The following is an 18,004-nucleotide window of genomic DNA, read 5'->3' as shown; positions in this document are numbered from 1 at the left end:
AAAAAAACACATACACACAATGAAATAAACATCTATTAATTATATACTGTATACTCCTTTAAAGGAGAATGTACCTATAGGTCCCACTTAGGAAAGTTGGGCTATGAGTAAGAAACAAATTTGATCCTGTAAACGTCATACAGACTAATTTTTAAAAATGTTGTCCTTATCATATCTTCAATTTTTTTACTTTTCATACATAACTTGTTACTTTCAACATAGATGAAAGAATCTGGGATCTCTCAGATATTATGCTGCAGAAGTGCTTACCTTAAATGTTGCTATCTTGCTGGTAAACCAGTGAGGGACTATTTTGCTTACATTACTTTTCTATGATTTTAAAATGAAGTTTATAAAAAGCCAAAAAAAATTCTGTATATTTTGGCTATCTCAGAGAAAGGTTGCTTACAACAATCTTGCTTTTGGGGATGTAACTCGTGAGTTGGAAAATTGATTCTTGTTGTTTGGACTTGTCTCTTTATTGCTATATTGTTGATAGACACAACTAGGTTACTAATATGACTCTGCAACTGATGTATGTTTAAGATACATTATATTCTTCTGGCTATAACTCTAGGATTTAGAATTTATAAAGAAATTAAGAATTAAGCATCTTTCAAACATGGGGCCCAGTTAAGACCACCATAACCATAGAACATTAGAAGAAAATATCTGTACCAGATTTGCAACAATGATTTGCTAATGTGCCATTTGTCAACATCTGAATTAATATTGTCTAACAATGGTACAAAGATGAAGACTTTGAAGTGACACCAATTTTAGTTGAAAATTTCACAGGTATTTTCCTTACTCCTATGTGGTTTAATGTTGAATTAATCTAAATGTTTTCTATTCTTATTTAGTTTTTTTTTAAATAGCAGAAAGTAATTATTTATTGCTCTGAATTTTGATATCCTCTCCATTATTTATAGCTACATAGCAGGGAGGCACACTAATTATTGATTTTATTTTATTTTACATTAAAATTATATTTCACCCTTAAAAGCTATTTAATTTGGATATACTGTATGTTATTGTAAGGTCAGGGCAGCTTAACAACAATTAAAATCAATTGAAAATTATAGGCAACTGAAAGAAAAATAAAGAGACCAGAAAAAGTATACTAAAGATTGTATAGTTAAAATAGAAAGCCATCTCAAGTAAAAAGGATGCTTCTTGGTGAATGAAAGTTCTTAAGCAATTTGCAAAGACAAGCAGAAAACGTAAAAGCAGGAGAGCCACCCTTTAGGTGGGGTTACAGAAAAGTTCATGATCTTTTGTCACTTGTCATCCCTCCAACATGGTTGTAAGAACAGTCTCTCCATAATATGGAAAACTTTCAGAACATGTTTTCGGGGATTCTTTCCAGTCCCTTTAGCAGGACTAGCCTTTAGGCGTTGTGCATGCGTTCACCAGTGTAATATGCTGTACCTGTTTATGCTTTCCCATTGGATTGCATTTGGTTGTGTGTATCCATGCTGACACTGGGTTGGCTGCAAACATTTCACTCTGATCACAAGACCAGGAGAGGATCTTTGAATGGAGCTGTCACCAATATTCTGAGTCAATACACCAGGGCCTTTTCACAGGGTTGCACTGGGTTTGTGTTTGTGGGTTTTTTTTTTTGGGGGGGGGGCAGCCCTGTTTTGGCCACTCAAGTTTTCCATAGCTCTACAAAGAATACAGAGCAAAACAAAAGTAGGTATTTTTAAAATGTGTGAAAATAATCAGCAACATTATAGTCTTTTCACTATTCTGAGGGGTATAACATATTCCAGCAATGGACCAGTGTTTTTGTCCTTCTGGAAAAGGTGCAGTCTGAATTCCAAAGGGATATTTTCAGGTTGTCCCAAATGTGCCAAAAGCATAAGGACAAAGTAGAAACAGGCTCATGGATCTCTTTTATTGTCCAATTGGCTAAAATTATTTATTTTTCCAGAAAGCCTTTATTCTTTGATTTTGGCAGAATTTTGAGGCTGCAGTCAAGTGTAGCCTCAAAATTGTATTTAAGCAATGTGCTACAAACTTCAGCTGGGTCAATATGTCCTTCCCAATAATGTAGCCCACTTTCTTAATCGGAAAAGATACTATCAAACAACCATTCTTAAACTCTGAATATCATCTTTTAATACAATTGTTTGAGAAGGGGAAAACAAAATGTCTCACCTGAGCTAAGTTTATGCCTTTGTGGTGCAATACCCATCAGCTCTATTTCACCTTTTATTGGGCCCTTTTTTCTAAACTCCCAATTATGCAAAGTACCAAAATAATTCTGACCTAGTTTGTATGCAACTATTTTTTTTTCAGAGCAGTGCAATTCAGTTTCTTTGAATATGGCAAAATTTTGTTGCATCTTTTGCAAAATTCATCCTGCCTTGATCACCTTACTGATTTATTTGTAATTTTCTGTTTGTATTTGATTGCATTTGAAATAGAAATTGTTTTTTTCCCTCTGTACTTTGTGAGTCTGCACAATTATGGTAGCGTCTCTAACAAAGAAGTAACTGACAATTACCACACTGATGGAAAGACAGATAAATAGGTAGACTCCCAATCTTTTTCTATGACTTATTTTTAAATTCTGTTGCACTGAAAAGAATAAACAATGACAAGTATATTGTTCTGAAGTTTCCAAGGAAAAATGTGACACAAATTGGAAAAGCTAAAGGCTCTTTCATGCTTAACCATAATTTCACTATTAAAAGATTCTCTTTTTAAGGAGTATTCTGTGTTTAAAGTAAATATTACTGTTTACGATAATAATACTAATTAACAATTCTGGTTAATGAAAACTTATGACATAAAAAGATTGTCAGTTTTTAATGTCTCATATAATTCTTTGCCACTTTGGCTGCAACTGATTTACAAAGTGGAGAAATATTAAAAATAGAGATGCCAATATCATAATGCCTACAGTGGTAGGATTCAAATTTTTTTATTACCGGTTCTCTGGGCATGGTTTGGTGAGCATGGCAGGGGAAGAATTCTGTAAAATCTTCAGTCAGAGGTGGTATTTGCCGGTTCTCCGAACTACTCAAAATTTCTACTACCGGTTCTCCAGAACTGGTCAGAACCTGCTGAATACCACCTCTGCTACGTATGCAATCAGTGGTGGGACCATATCTGGAATATTTAGTGCTGCACTTCAAAAGAATATAGTGTTGTTTCAGAAGAAGGCAACTAAGATAATCAAGGATGTTGAGCAGTCCCTCTAATGTATGTGGAAATGTTGCAATATTTGGGGCATTTTAATCTAGAAGGGAGGCAAATGAGATAGGATGTAATTGAGGTGTACAAAATCATGCATGCTGCAGACATGGTAGAAAAGTAGAAGCTATCTTCCTCTTCTCAAAATATTAGAATCAGAAATCACTCAGTGAAATTGAATCCTGGAATAATCAGGAGAGACAAAAGGAAATATGTGTTTGCACATCATGCAATTAAACTTTGGCATTTGCTACCATAAGATATTGTGCTGGCTACCAGTTTGGCTGGCCTGACTTGACTATTAGATTTTTTGGCAGTGTGGCCATCTCTAAAGGCCACCTGCTGGACACTAGTGGGCATCATTGTGCTGTTGGTTGACCACTTTGAGGACAGGCTGTTGGCCAGGGTTCTGATACAGCAAGAATACAGCTTAAGTTTTTATAATTAACTTGGATGCCCATGTGAAACGGAGCCCTATTAAGAGCATTCTAGATCTATATGACAAACATAATTAAGTCATTTCTTAAGTGAGATCTTCCTTTTTAAAAAATTATGCTCTTGCTAAAAAATAAAGAAAGCTTACAGTGACAAAATAAATATAATCTTTGAAACCCTATAAATGACACACCTCATTTCAACCAGATGTGGAATATCTTCCTCTTTAATCCTGTCCTTAAGACTTTAGACAGGTACTGACAGATGTTACATAGCACTTCATTACTGGATTGCTAGCATATTTATGTTGCAAAAAGGGCATTGTGGAAGAAATGTTTGCAATGTTCAATGCCAAATGCAGTCTGAAATTGCTGCAACCTCCTTGAACAGATGGAAGTCAAGTAATTATCAAGCTTGTGTTTGTCTCTTTTGATAAACTATTGAAAGTTTGACTCAAAGTAAACTTCCAGAACAAACTATTCCAAGATCTGAAATTTGTAAATAAGCATTGTAAGATCTGTAATGTGTATTTATTAAGCACATTAATAAATGAAGCACCAAATATAGGGTGTTTTTAAGCATGTTGATAAAATATACATGATCAGTACAATGAAAGGATAGACTTCAAAGTCCTTCTTAGATATTCTGATCAGCAGAATCTTGGCAAGCTAGAAACACAAGTGTACTGAAACACATTTACACCAATCAAGTGCTCCATGACCTAAGCAATATCTCAACCTTGTGCTACAACTCTATTCAGATGAGCACAAACACACTGCAGCAGCCATGAACAGCAGAAAAGTAAACAGATCATCTATATAACATCTTCCAACAAAATGAATATTACACAACTTCATCAAAAAGTGCCTGACTGCTCAATCCAATATAGCACAACCAACACAAACTACAAAAAGGGTAACCCTGCCATACCTTAAAAACATCTCAGAAACCTTCAACAGACTATTACAACCGCATGGAATCAGCATAGCATGCAAACCAATTAAAGCCCTCCAAAACTTGCTAAGTAAACCAAAGGACCCAACAGCCTCAGAAGAAAAGAACAGGATTCACCAATAAGATACAATAAAAAAAGTGCAGAAGACGAACAGAACTCATCCATGAACACCAACTAACAGTCAGAAGACATGATGAAAGCTCTTTAATTTCCACAACACATGGACAGACTTAACCATACTTTCAACTGGGAAACTGTGACTATCCTAGACCAAGCCAACTCCCAAAAGTCTAGAGAATTCCTGGAAACCTGGCCCTCTGACAAATTGGCCATCAGTAGACACATAGACATAAGCAGCATATACATACTATGCGGAAGAGACCGTTAACAAGCCAAAACAAGAGAACCAAACCACCTCCCCATGAGCAATCAACATTCAGATGAGCATAGATCAACACCAAGATTAATATCAGACCAACAATCAAGAAGTAAACAATGCCCCAACCAAGGAACTGCCAGACAAGCTAATAGTAAACAGCCCAACAAAGAACCTACAAGACCACTTCAACTAACACAGATACAGCAAGCCACTAGATATCACTTGAGAACAAGCCCCTTTCCTTACTAGCACTGATGATGTTTCCTAGTTTGGGTAATGAAACTTCTACAAGAAAACAACCAAGCTTAGAGAGCACCAAGGACTCCTCAATACTGAGAAAAGCTTGGGATTGTGAATTGATTGCATTTATATCACATCTTTTCTTTTTTCTGTTTTTTTAGAGCAAAAAGTGATGTTAATATGTCCATTATACTATTTATCTTAGAAAAACAACCTTCTGAGATAGATTGGTAGAGAAAAGAATGATTCCCTGGTGAGCTCTGTGGTCAAATGAGGACTTGAGTCTTCCTATCAAATCCACCAACTTAACCACTGCACCATAGTGGTCGTGTTACATCATACTACACATATTTTATCGCTGCAGTGCACCTAAAATACAATCTTTTAATAGTCTCTAGTTTCTCTTAGAAGTTTCTTTCTCCAACAGGATTTGAAGAAAAAAACTTCAAAGTAAATTTGGTTGGTCTCAATATGCATCAACCTTGACAATGTTCCAGGATCCCTATATTGTGTCCTAGACACAATAGGGTAGCATTGCATGGCTGAATCTGACATTGCTTTGATTTAGTCAACATGCCAATTTAACCCTAACTATGTAACAGACTATCTGTGACTATCGTGAAATGTTGCGATACACTATGCCAGGATGGATGGATGGATGGAGAGACAGAGAATATACAGTATGGGAAAGTTGTGTGACAGATTAGTGTATATTTAAATAGACTAACCTAATAAAATATTTATATTTGGCAAATTAAAATTGAGAGCCAGTTTAGTGTAGTAGTCAAAGACACTAAGTCAGTAACCAGGAAGCCATGAGTTTCTAGTCCTGTTTTGGGTAAGAAGCCAGCAGGACTTTTGTCTATCAGCCCTTTTTCAGCCCTAGGAAGAAAACAATGGCCAACTACTTCAGGAAAAATGTTGAGAAGAAAACTGCACGAGCTTACCCAAGTAGTTATCAGGAATCAAGACTGACCTGAAAAGACACACACACACACACACACACACATATCTATTAGGGACAGTAAAAAAAATAGGTAAAGGGTAATTGTACATGTGTAGAAGGAATGTTTGTTTTCTGAAATCAGATGAAATAAAATACTTTATGTGTATGTTAAAACTGAAGTATACATCCCTATTCATCTTTGGTTCAAGCATTCAAAAGAATGCTTATTCAGAAAGCTCAGTTAAACAAGCCTGAATTCCACTGAAAACCAGGATTAATGTGATTAATGTGTGTCAAGACAGGGCAGAAGCAAGCATTAAGATATCATTTGGTTAGATGAAAACCTGCCTAAAATGCGACAGCCAATTATTTAGCTGTTTCCTCAGAGTGCATATTATAGGCTTCAGAGTACAGTCTAAGCTCATAATTTAATTAACTTCACCCATACATGTGATGGCCTTTATTTGCTAGTGGCCACAGAGATTGTCAGAATTTATTTAAAAAGATGTCTACCAGGAATCATTAAGTCAAGGCAGCAAAACTAGGGGAAACATTAAGGCATTTTTAAAGCATCTCTGGGAATTTTGCTCAATGAAATTACTTGCCAACAGCAACCTGGAAGAAAACAAACAAACCCTTTGAGGATTTTATCAACATTTCTTCCACCTTTCCTCTTTCAACTTGAATCAAGATCAATTCCTGAACTCCTCCATTTGCTGACATGAGGAACAAATGTGTTGACATGATTAGCAATGTTTAGAATGGATGTTCGCAGAAGGAAGAAAATCTACAGACTTTAGTGTAAGCCTGTCAAGGCAGCAAAGTACATTCTTTCCCTAGTTTTCTGGGGGTTAAAAGACTCTTAGATTGAATCATTGTCATTTTTCTTGTTCTCAGAGAGGCCAGAAATCATTAGAAATCTCATTTAAACTTTTCATTGTAGGTTTCAAATTTACAGTAGAGGTGAGTTCATCTGCAGGATTTCTAAAGGGAATGTTTCATTAAAGCATATGTGAAGACAGAGGGAGGTAGGGAGGGAGGGAGAGAGAGAGAGTGTCCATCAATGATCAGCCTGAGTTTTCTCTCTTTTCATTTTTCTTATTATGAACCTCATTTGATGAAAGAATCAGTCTAAGTCCTTGTATGGCCTTTTGGTCTCACCAAACACCCCAATAAATTATATAATTTAAATTATAATGCAATATATTAACAAAGGTCTTCTTTTGTGATACTTTTTTTGCTAATATCTAGATTTTATCCATATAAACGATCCTCAGGGTTGGAGCAAAATTTCTAGAACAGGATCTTCACTATGTGCTTATGATGTCCAATATGTGCCAGCAGGCAAGTTTCTCAGTACCCATCAGCTTGATGTCCCACTAGATTTTATATATTTCTTTCATGTAGTGTTGTTTAGTATTTTTCATGATTCTGGATCCTGTATAGATTAGATAAAAGTTGACATGGGAGTTGATGTCCTGGGAAGCTAGAGGATGACACAACACAAAGACTTTTTCTTCTACTCAATTATTTTTCACCAACTCACCGCTGCAGCCTTTTTAAATAAAACACCCCCATAATTGCAAATGTGCCAAGTATCCCCCCAAAAGATGAGAGGTCCCTGTTTCCAAATGATGCTATAAACACCTGCACATCTTGCTTCTTTCTAAACTGTTTCAGTGGTTCAAGAAGAAACCATAATGAGAAAACTGGAAGGGATACACTGGCATTGAGAAGCAAAAGGACTTCCATCAAAGAGGACAAAGCTGGTAGCATACTTCCAGAAAAGTGTAATGATGGGTACTAAATTAGATAACTGTAAAGAAAGTTTAGACAAATACTCAAAGGCTATTCGTGGCTGCTTATTTTGATGTTTGTCAAATACCTTCTATTCCTTTTCTCATCATTGTCACTTGGATGACCAAGATCTATCTATCTATCTATCTATCTATCTATCTATCTATCTATCTATCTATCTATCTATCTACACATTAAAATTAATTTGAGGTCACTTTCATCCATCTTACCTCTCCTGAAAAATAGTTGAAAGCAGTGGTAGGATTCAAATTTTTTTTATTACCAGTTCTGTGGGCGTGGCTTGGTGCGCATGGCAGAGGAAGGATATTGCAAAATCTCCATTCCCTCCCCATTCCACTAAACTGCTTTCCAGCTCCATTCTCCTGTGCAGGGCAACAGAAGGAGACCGAGCCAATCAGCTGGGACTTGGGAGGCAGAGAACAGATGGGGGCAGGGCCAGACAGAGGTGGTATTTGCCGGTTCTTTGAACTACTCAAAATTTTCGCTACAGGATCTCCAGAACTGGTCAGAACCTGCTGAATACCACCTCTCGTTGAAAGACCATCTGTAATTGAAACACTGGGAACAATGAAGACAAATCACAGGCTTATCCAGAGTTGCTACAATATCTATACAAGCAAAACCCTCTTATTACCCCAGTCTAAAAGGAAAATTGCAATTGTTTGTACCTCACTTTCTCCAGATGCCCCTTTGTTTTGTGTTATGTACAAAACTGAAAGTCTGAATTTTGAAGGGACAGTTGAAAAAATGTTCCAGGATCTAGAAGGCACAGTGAGGCAGTAGTTCCTATAAATGGAAACATTAGAGTTACCAAACATTCAGCAACAGGAAGACATATTCCCCTATTCGTCCTTGTCTCCTTCATCTGGCAGGCATAGCGTTAATATTAAATTTCATCCAGCTTTTTGAGTACCTTGTTTTGTTTTGTTTCAAAAAAAAACCCAACTGTTTTCATTGAAGTCATTCAAATTTTTGTATAGCGTGACCTTGTAAATTATTGGATGTTTTTCTGTTAGGATTTTTTTTCTAGATAAGAGAGGGGATACAAGTAGTCCTTGATTTACAGCAGTTCATTTAGTGACCATTCAAAGTTACAACAGCACTGGAAAAAGCGACTTATGATCATTTTTCACACTTACGACCATTGTAGCATCCCCATGGTCACATGATCAAAATTCAAATGCTTGGCAAGTGGTTCGTATTTATGATGGTTGCACTGTCCTGGGGCCATGCAATCAGTTTCTGTGACCTTCTGACAAGCAAAGTCAATGGGGAATCCAGATTCACTTAACAACCATGTTACTAACTTAATATATGTAATGATTCACTTAACAACTGTGGCAAGAATAGTTGTAGAATGGAGCAAACTCACTTAACAAATGTTTGACTCAGTAACGTAAATTTTGGGCTCAATTGCAGTCATAACTCAAGGAGTACCTATATGGGAAGAAGAGATCATTTGTTATATTTTAACAGAAAGTGATAGGTTATTAAAATTGTTACTAAAACATACGAAGAACAGAAAATTGGAGCAATTTAAAATACGGTCTTTAAAACATCATAACATAATGATGTTTGATTAGACCTTGATTAGAGCACCTAATGGGTATCTTGATTAGAAAACCTATAATGTGTAGGGAACATAAGTTTTCCACACACTCCCACCTCATCCCATTTTTAATGGCCCGTGAGCCATCTAGATTATGCTACCTATGTGTCTAACATACAGTAAGTACAGCAAGTCTCTCTTAGAATTTGTATAAGTATAGCTTTTTTGAAAGGAACCTGCTACCCTCTCCCAAACATTTGTTCTGGAGATACATTACCCTATCACCATCATGTTCTTTGAGCTTTCAAAATCTGGTTGGGGGGTGGGAGTGAATACATATGAACAAAAAAGAGAGAACTGTCTCACTATAGAAAGATTGCCTGTCCTTATTTAAAGGGTTTTGTTACATGACTGTTATTATTTCAAAGCCAGTACCATTTGCTGTTATGTAGACAGTGCATGATCCTCTCCTTAGGCTGATTTATATCTTCACATGGAGAAGAAATTGGTGCACTCATGTTTTAGTTTAGAGTTGTACATGATATATTGAACTGAACACGTAACTATTTTGATTCTGTGATTTTTCTCCAAAAGATTGCCACTGGTAGTTTAGAAATAAATTAGATTGCCCCGTTGCATGATAGAATGTGATTTTAGGCACTTCTGGTCTACGCTGGGAATTATTATAATTAATAGACAAGTTTCCAACATTTTTTATACAAGCACATAAACCATGGCATCACTGAACAGCCTAGAAACAGTAGGAGAATGATGACAGCTGCTAAACACTCCTAGCACTATAATCTCTAGGTGCTTACTTTGTGAAGGGGGCACTGGAGATTTGGAGCATTACTGAAATCTAATCCAAGCATTTTACATTTGCTTCCTAGGGGCCAAATCCATTGACAGGCAATCTGCTAGTTTCTCTATGTCCTTACTTTTGTCATGACACTGACAGCAAACAGAAGCATGGATATCACCGGGATCTGCAGAAGGATCTGGGGTGGGAGGCGAGATGTGATTCAGGTGAGATGTCAAATCCATCATGGAGGAGAACAGCAGAAAAAAGGGGCAGAAGGGGAAAACAGAGCAGTCAGTTTCTGGTTGAATGTGCCAACGTAGACTACTTTGTTGAATGTAGTCACAGGAGGAACATAGTAGGGGATAAGGGAAGGGCAGCAACCCCTCAAAATGGCTGTTAGGAATGGCACTTCGATCCTATTCCTTATTTTGCTGTATTGAATAGTGGAGAAAGAGATAAGGAGGAGGGTGGGTAGGTAGGTAGGTGAACAGAGTTGCTGTTGGCCATGAGCTGCAGTCTGGACTTCTATTAGATTGGAGATGCATAGTGGTTTCTTTTGACTGAGGAAAATGAAGGTATGATTTTACTGAGTTATTCCAGTGTAAGGAGGATTTATGTTTTTTTTAATTGGCCCAGAACAATGTAAAACAACCAGGAGTTTCTCATTAGTGAATTTTACTCTCATGTCAAAATTATTTTAGTTTACAGTTACAGCAACAAAGTGATTACTACATTATTATAGGAAAACCTTAGTTGGTTTTCCATTGCACTTGGTACAGTGCAATGTATTAGACTTTTTCAGGATAATAACAACAGCATCACACTGACGGCCTACACTGATGCAGCACACAGGTAAACAGATCAGTATCCTTTTTTGTAAAAGCATCTTTTTCTTTTCTCCCTTGGTCAGACCCAAGATGTTTGATGCAGCGTCTGGGGGAACATAAGATTGAGAATCACGATCATACAAGATGGTACGTGCCATATGCATCTACTGCATGACTGATCCTGTAAAGTTTACCAAACCTCATAGGTATTTCGTTTTTCTTCAAGAAGGCATTAAAAATAAGTTAATCATCTGTGATGAAATTAAAGGCTCTTCTCAAAAAGAGAAGCAATATAGGAGATGCTTCAGATGGTACCATTGGGGTATTATTATGGGTAAGATAGAAACAATTCTGGTCAATATTAAGCAGCCTTCCAAGAAGCCTCTACCACAAACTCTGAGAAGCATGGGAGTCATATTATTTAGTAAAAACAGGATGCCACACTTTTTAAAATCTTGAGACTAATGGGAGCAGGGAGATCCCAGCCTATTATTCCATTCTTAAATCCAGGTGAGCATCCTCATAGCTAAACCCCACCCTTCTATCTTCTTCTCTTTGTCTTATAAGGAGAAGTTCAAAGAGCATCAGTCAGTCCTTCCCCGCCACATCTGCACTTTTCTTCACCATCATTTATTTTGTGGCGAAGATAAAAATTAAAACTCCAATCTAACTAAAAGTTCAAATTAACACTCCCTAGTTTTAATCAGCTGGCCCTTGAAAGCCCTTCCAAGCCCTTGAAAAACGTATGAAATCATGGGACTCAGAGGTCACGGGGAGAAGGAGCCATAGGGCACCAGGAAGGAGTTTGAAGGCAGTTGGCAGGTAGCCACCTTTTTATGCAACAAGTTTGGGAAAGGAAAGTTGTTTTGCCGCCTGCAGGGAAAATGGTGGTGGTTGGAAACAGTCGAGTGGAATACGAACATGCTGAGATGTTAACAAGGGTTATGCCTATGGCTGAGGCGATGAAGGGGAGGGAGTGGGGGAAAGAAGGTATGAAAGATCCCAGGATTTGGATAGTGGCTTATGCCATGTGGAACCTGTTCCTTACTGCTGAGATCATCAGGCAGTGGTAGTATTCTACTGGTTCAGCCCAGTTCAACAGAACTGGTAGTAAAAAAAAAAAAACCCTCCCACGATCAGTTGAAAGGAGGGAAGAAAGCCTTGACAATCAGCACAGGATAGGCCCTCCCACTTGCCCCTGAGCTTTTCTGTTCTTTATCATCTCAGCTGATTGGCACTGCATGTCTCAGCTGGTGTGTAGAAAGCTGTGCATGCCTTAGGTGCGTGCACGTTAGGTGTGCATGTGTGATCACTGAAACAGTAGTGGAACAGGTAGGATCTCACTGCTGTCATCAGGGTTAGTGAATGAGGAGCACGATGGAAGGGCAGCCTGTATGCTCTAGTTACCTGAATAATCACTCCTGAAACAAAAGTTCCTGTTTCCTTCGGCTGAATGACCAAATATCTGAGAAGCCTCTGATTGTTTGAGGTTCAAAGCAAAACGTATTTCCATGTCATGCACAGGCTTATGAAGAATGTGCATCTGTGAAGAAATCCCATTGATTCTAGGAAAAATCCTCAGTAAATGGGATAGAATTTGGATCAGCAGTTTAATCAGTCAAAGTTGTAGCTGCTCTGTTAACTCTTCTTCATTATGATCCAAAACAAATAAAACTGGGATCCATTTATTTATGTCTAGCGAAGCATTCTGTATTCTGAAATTAGACTTAATAGGAATACATATCCAATTAAAAGCTGGTAATATTCACAATATGCAAACCAACGTGGAGAATTAATATAAAGGCATTAGCGATATTATTTCCATAAAAACTATAATTTACTCAAAACGTTTTGTAATCTTCTTAGTTCTATTTGAAATAATTTGGGATTGGTTTTTTTCTTCTTCTTTAATCATTTGTTTCCTTTACATTTTTATCTTGCCCAAAATCTTCCTTGGCCAACATGACTGTAAGTATGCATTGTGCTTAATCTTATCAATGTTGCAGACCTAAACTTTTCTCCAATTAATATTGCCAAATGAAATAAGGGGTTAAGCTGGAGTCACAAAGTCTGCAGTTTGTAAGTTAAAGTCCTGCTTTTGCCAAATCCACTCCACTGCTGACACAAAGCTCTATTTAATGTTCTGCCAATCACTACAAGTCAAGTACAGTTCCACAAGTTCTCAAGTATGCTTTCAAAATGGTTATATAATCTAGATATTGCTTTCCAGCTCACTCAAAAGTGAAGTGCAAAACCAAAGAGAAATATCAGTGTGAACCAGTGGTGGTATTCAAATTTTTTAACTACCGGTTCTGTGGGCGTGGCTTAATTTGTGGGTGTGGCTTGATGGTCATGTGACTGTATGGGCGTGACTTGGTCACATGACCAGATGGGCCTGGCTTTATGGTCACATGACCAGATGGGCATGTCTTTGTGGCCATGTGGGTGGGCATGGCCAGGTGACCATGTGACCACCAAACCAAATACAAATGGTCCTCGCTTAATGGCCGGTTGCTTCGCAAGTGTTCTAATTTATGACTGATCTCCCTAGAGCTACTTGACCTGTTTTGGAGTTTTGACCGCCATACACACACACACACACACACACACACACACACACACACACACACTTTTCTAACCCTGCTATTCTATGATTCTGTAAGGATCTCCTGCTGGAGGAGTGGGTTGGACTAGATGACCTCCGAGATCCCTTACAGGCCAGCTCTAGATTGCTGTGTGCTTTCAAAGAGTCTTCTGGAGCCAGGCTTTGTGTCCTTCCTCTCCTTTTTTTCCTCTCTCTCTCCCTCCCTCCCTCCCTCCCTCCCTCCCTCCTTCCATGTATTTATCTACCCATCCATATATCTGATTCATGGTCTCCTCCCTCCGTCTCTTTCTTTCTTTTTCTTTCTTTGTCCCTTCCTTCCATCTCTCCCTTTCTTTCTCTATTCCTTTTCTTCCTTTCGCTTCCTCTCTTTTTTCTTTCTTTCTCCTTTTTCGTTCTTTTCTTTCTTGTCTCTCTCTCCCTTCCTCAATCATTCCCTCTTTTTCTCTCTCTTTCTCTCTCTCCTCCCCCCCTCTGTGTGTCTCTGTCTATGAGTCTCTCCCTCCCATGTATCTCTGTCTCTTTCTCTGCCCCTCTCCTTATCTTCCCCTCTCTCTTCCCTACTCTTCCTCTCTCTCTCTCCCCTCCCCCCTCTCTCTGTCAGTGTCTGTCTGTCTGTCTGTCTCTCTCTCTCTCTCAAAACCACAACTGGGCCAAGCACTCTTCCCTACTTTCAAGGGACGGCGGTGAACAGAGGAGCTTCCACAGGACACGAACCACCTGAGTGGAAGGTTTCCCCCCTCCCTAACCTGAAGAAGGAGAAAAGCTGCATTGACTTGCTTTCTGCTGGTTGTTGTACGGAGCATGGAGAGTGATGGTGTTTGGGGTGACAGGGTGAGGGGTCGGGAGAGAGAGAGGTTGAGCTTTGCAATATGCTGCTGGGTGGAGCTCTGCAGCGTTTGGGGGGCTGTCAAGCTTTGCAGCATGGAGTGGAAGGTGGGGAGGATTTTCAGACTACAGTGGCAGGGCTGGGGGAAGGAGAAGAGGTGAGGAGGGGGCATTTGTGGGCGGTAGGGCTCAGAAGAGAGCACACGCAAAAGCTCTTTCCATTCTTCCCAGGCCTTTTTCTGCCTTCACAGGTGGCATCTTCCACAGCATCAGTCCCACCCTCTTTTCCTTCGCTCATCTCTTTCATGACCTGAGGCGGGGTGGGGGATTGTGCAGGTGTGTGTGTGGGGGGGGGAGGTGGAGGGCTGAGAGGGGGCTAGCACTGAATGGAATCGCTGAGGGGAAGGCAGCGTGGGAAAGAGGCAGCCGTCCAGACCCACGCACAGAGCAAGTAGAGTGGTGGGTGGGAAGCCCCTGAAAGAGGATGGGGGAGAGAAGGAAGGAGAACTGTGGGCAGTGTGAGGCACCTTGTTTTGCATGCTCAGCTGGTTGACTCCCCTGATGCAACCAGCTTCTTTAGCTCGGGGAGGCTGATGGCTGGAGGCAGAGTGAAACCACCGCTGCTGCTGCTACCAGGACTACTACTGAGACTGCCGCTGGTTCGGATCTGTGTGTGTGTTTCTCCCCACCACTTTCAGTGAGTAACACCGAGGCTGGCACTTGAGGTCCCACAATCGGCTGCTGCCAAAGAGGCAGTGGTGGCGAAATTCAACAACGGGGGGGGGGGGCTGAAGCAAAAATGCAGTCTTCTCCCTCCTGGGGGGGGGTAGGGTCACTGCATGTGGACCAGGGTGGGTGGGAATGGCAAGCACACATGCGCGTCTGCCTCTGCTGGAGCTGGAGGCACTGGCGATGTTAAATGGAAATCGACGAGACACTTCCAGTGCAGTTGGCAATCCTTGTTCAGCCAATCCCTTCAGGTGACCCTTCTCCTCCTCCACTCGCGACCGGCACACACACAAAACACAGAGAGTGGGGGAGAGAAAGGGGAAGATAGGGACACGGCCGCTTCACTTTATCCCCTGTCCTCGCCCTTACTTTCTCAGGCCAGGCGAGGGAGGGGAGGGTGAGGGGCAGGACCAGCCGCTAAACCTGGGATCGGTGGCTCCAGGCTAAGCTGGCCAAGGGGCTGCTGCTGTAGGCATTGGCGACAAGGGGGGCAAGAAGCCCCAGGATATCCGCCCACCCACCTGCTTGCCGGCCAGGCTGGGTTGGCCTGAGCTGGAAGAGGTGCATCCACTGGCGGGAGAAGGAAGAAAATGTGCTTCGGGAGGGCGGGCAGGCAGGCGGATGTCCCGGGGCTGCTGCACATGCGCACATCCACTCGAGCTGCCCCATGGCCACCACGTGGTATGGAAAGCTAGGAGAGCAACCGGGACAAGTGGGCGATCGGGCGACGGGATGACCCAGTTCAGGGGCATGGCCAGCCAGAGGTCACCACCAGTTCTGCGACCCATGCCAAATCACTGCTACCAGTTCTCCCGAATAGGTGCGAACCAGTTGAATAGCACCTCTGGTGTGAACTCAAAGATAGAAAACCTACATATTTTTAAATTATTTTTAACATGGAGTCCTAAGGATTTTTTTTTTAATACAAGGAAAGGGATCCAGTTATACAGTACAGAAAAAACCTTTCCCAATTTTATTTCTTCAAAATGGATCTCCACTGAAAGATCTGAAACACAATTGAACTTCCCTAAAATGAATTGTTTTAGATTTTTCTCTCTCTCTCTCTCTTTCTTTTTTTCCTCCTTTTATCCCTCTTTTATATAGCTCCCCATCTCACAGAACAACATGTTAAAATAATCAATAAATATCTAAACTCACTACTATTATTAATAATTCAAACATCAAAAGCTATAAAAAAACCTGAGCTAAAGTAAAAAGTAGATAAAGGGGTGTTAAAAACAGTGGAGCCACTTCCCTAGCACACATGTTCACTGAAATCCCCAGGCTGACTAATACAATTCTTGAGGGACTTTCAGAAGCTCAGAAGAGATGAGATCAACCTCACCCCAAGAGGGAGAATAGAGAAGCCCACTGCCTAGGGCCCATTAAATGTAGCTCCCTATATTTCATAGAACCTGTAACATTCTTCTAGATCTGATGGGATGGGCAGATGAAATCATGGAGAGATGGTCCCTCAATTAACCTGGTCCCATGCTGTGAAGGGCTTTAAAGATCAACAGGTCCCCTTCATTTCAGGGGGACAATATTTCCAGATATCAAATCTTCCTTTTGAAGCCATGCAGGATAGTCTTGGGTTCCCATTTAACAAGGTCTTCTGGCAGGAAAAGGAAAAGACAGTTCTGTCTCAGACACTGTTATAATAGTCTCCAGTGATAGCACCTCAAGGATTCAAATAATTCAGGAAACATAGTTGAAGGAGCACAAACTGCAATATTTTGTCAATCTGGTAAGCTACCACATATGGAAGATACTAAGAATGTTTTTGTTTCTTTTGTGCTGTCAGACATCTTTACCTCTCCTTTTCTTCCTCCTTGCAAAGCACAACCTTGATGCTTATTTAAAATTGCTTGTCTTTGGTCCTGAAAACGGGAGAGCTTGTACTTTCCAGCTAAAAAAAGAATAACCATGCAGAGAGTCTAATCAGAAATGCTTGTTTTCAAGACACTGCCGAATTAGAGCAAAGAAATGAGAGAGAGGGATTTAAATGAGAAAAAAATCTTATCACTCTTAAGTTGTGTATGATTTTACACATGCTTCTACTGGACTCAAAAGATCATGAGGTAACCTCTTCTTCAGACTTATGCTGAGGGTTGGCCAGGAACAAGGACTTCTAACTACTTCTTTCTATTTTATATATTTGGCTTTTTAAGTGAAAATGTTGCTGAGCTCGTATCTTCAGGGTTGGAAGTAGGACCCATTCTGCATATATAAGCCTCCTAAAAAAAGAGCTGAACACAAAAGAACACCTGAAAAACTCCATTTCAAAAAGCAGCAATAGTATCTGCACTGAATAGACCTCCCTAATGCTATTGCCTGCAAGGAAACCAAGTACTGTAACACTTTCCATTCTAGGAAGCACATGAAAAGGCTCATTCAAAGAACCTTTTGTTCCTGAGCAACCTAAACAATTTTGCATATTTCCAAATATTTCTTAAAGTAAACAAATAATCCTCAAAGAAGAATACAGCCATGATTTTCAAAAATATAAACATCCCCACCTGTATTTTCAGAAATCTTTTCGAATGGAGAGATATCATCTCAGGATACATAGCTAGCAGCAGGATCTTATTGCCAGTCTTGCAAAAAGACCCTGTTGTGGCTATGTGAAATTGCCCACCATTGCTGGCAGCTACTAATGAGCCATGGTGGTGCAGAGGTTAGAATGC

This window comes from Pseudonaja textilis, chromosome 3 (assembly GCF_049901715.1).
Source record: "Pseudonaja textilis isolate UNSWEBS1 chromosome 3, rPseTex1.2, whole genome shotgun sequence".
Lineage (NCBI taxonomy): Eukaryota > Metazoa > Chordata > Lepidosauria > Squamata > Elapidae > Pseudonaja > Pseudonaja textilis.
This window is presented reverse-complemented; position numbering follows the sequence as displayed.